The sequence below is a fragment of the Penaeus monodon genome, chromosome 24 (assembly GCF_015228065.2).
Source record: "Penaeus monodon isolate SGIC_2016 chromosome 24, NSTDA_Pmon_1, whole genome shotgun sequence".
NCBI lineage: Eukaryota > Metazoa > Arthropoda > Malacostraca > Decapoda > Penaeidae > Penaeus > Penaeus monodon.
The window spans coordinates 37540755-37540997 of record NC_051409.1 but is presented as its reverse complement, the minus strand read 5'-3'; positions in this window follow the sequence as shown (position 1 = coordinate 37540997).

Sequence of the window (243 nt, the reverse complement as noted above, 5' to 3'; positions counted from 1 at the left end):
GAGGGTGAACCAGCGTAAATAAACAAATAAAATCTCTCCTGCGCTGATGTATGTCTTCTCATCAAACATTTAAGAAAAAAAAAACTAAAATTAATAAAAACTAAAAATAAGATAAAAAGAATAAATAAATAAATAAAACAAAATGATAATAATAGTAAAAAGGGGGGAAAAAAATGTGGTCACAACGATACAAGTTCGAAAACGACGATTAACTATGAGGTAATTTGAAGGGGGAGCGAAGTA